This window comes from Cyprinodon variegatus, unplaced genomic scaffold (assembly GCF_000732505.1).
Source record: "Cyprinodon variegatus isolate N-32 unplaced genomic scaffold, C_variegatus-1.0 Scaffold28, whole genome shotgun sequence".
NCBI classification, from domain to species: Eukaryota; Metazoa; Chordata; class Actinopteri; order Cyprinodontiformes; family Cyprinodontidae; genus Cyprinodon; species Cyprinodon variegatus.
Window position 1 is genome coordinate 503,596 of NW_015150481.1, and position 1,603 is coordinate 505,198.

The following is a 1,603-nucleotide window of genomic DNA, read 5'->3' on the forward strand; positions in this document are numbered from 1 at the left end:
TATATTCGATTTTTAATTTTTTCGAGTTTTATTCTTTTAAGTGGCTGTGACATGTAAAAGATCATTTTAATATTATCTTTGACTTGTCTTTCATTGATTAAAATGCGATCTAAGGCGCCTCCTGTTCATTCTGACAGCAGCTGGTCTGATCCAAGATGGCCGCCCTCTAGGCACGTCGGCCAGCGTCCAACGAGGTTTCTACGGCTGTCTATGGACTCCACATCCGCTCCAAACCGCTCATCCTGACGGGTCAGTGCGCATGCGCAGAGCAGGGTGTCCGGTGTCAAACCGAGCAGCTGTTGAGTTCGTTCAGGGCAGAACCGAGCTAGCACGTGCTACACGCCCACATTACCTGAGCGGAACCTTCCAAAAACCCACAGAGAACCGGATTTCTCCCGATACCCGGAGTCCGGATCGGAACCAGTGGGAAAGCTAACGGAGCTAACGGTGCCGAACCGGCAGCTGACCCAAAGGCCGCGGTCCGGACCAGAGGATCCGAGGAGCATCTCAGGTGCTGTTGAATCACCGGAAAGGTTCCACCTGTGAACCCGTTTGGCCTGAAGAGAGGAACCGGACATGCTGATAGGTGAGCAAGGCCTGGTTCTGGTTCTGGGGCCGGTACCGCTGCGTGTGTGTGTATCAGGTGTCGGTGGGTCCAGTTAGCCTTAGCAATGGTTCATTTGGTTCTATCCAGATCCAGAATGACTAGAACCTCACTGTCCTTGGTTCCATTTAACCAGCTCTAATTCCACTCTGCTGGACCAGGTTCTGCTGGACCAGGTTCTGCTGGACCGGGTTCTGCTGGACCAGGTTCTGCTGGACCGGGTTCTGCTGGACCACCTAAGGTTTGGTCCAAAGCTCCAGATGAAGGTTTCTTCTGCAGCTGTTCCAGAACCTGCTCTGAGGAACCACCTGTTTGGATCATGATCTGTTAGTTTCTGGCGTTTAAGTTCTTCCATCCAAAGATGGTTCTGGACAGACGGGTCCGTTTAAACCCGAACCCTGTGGTTGGCCTGACTCTCTGCGCCCTTCATGTTTCCAAACACAAGTTGTCCAGAAGATTCATCCAAGAAATCCACGGAGACGTTTAAAAACGTTTTAGTGAGTAGATAGAATGAAGGGACGCTAAACATAGATGCAAAAGCTCAGGGCGACAGTGGTCAAAAAAACCATTCGCTCACAGCCACCAAACTCCCATGATGCATCATCTTTAAAGAGTGACACATATGCATCCTGAAACCAAAGAAGTAATGAAAATAACAAAATAACCACAACAGCTAAATATACAAATTTGCCTAAACTAATAAGAATTACCAATAATAATACATGAGGAAATACGATTAAAGCACATGGAGATTTCAAAACGTACTTTAAAGGAAAAGTCCGCTCAGCGAGGAATAATCCATGGATCATTATTTATACCTAAAGCTAATACAATGGGCTCTATGCACAGCTCCACTACTTCCTGAATTTAATGCAGCTCCTTTGTTTCCTGTCTTTCATTACTGGACGAACTGTTTATTCCAGGTGTGTCTGGCCAGTTACTTAGGTCATACACACCTGGATTAATCAGTGCATCCAATCATGAAAGACAGGAAACAAA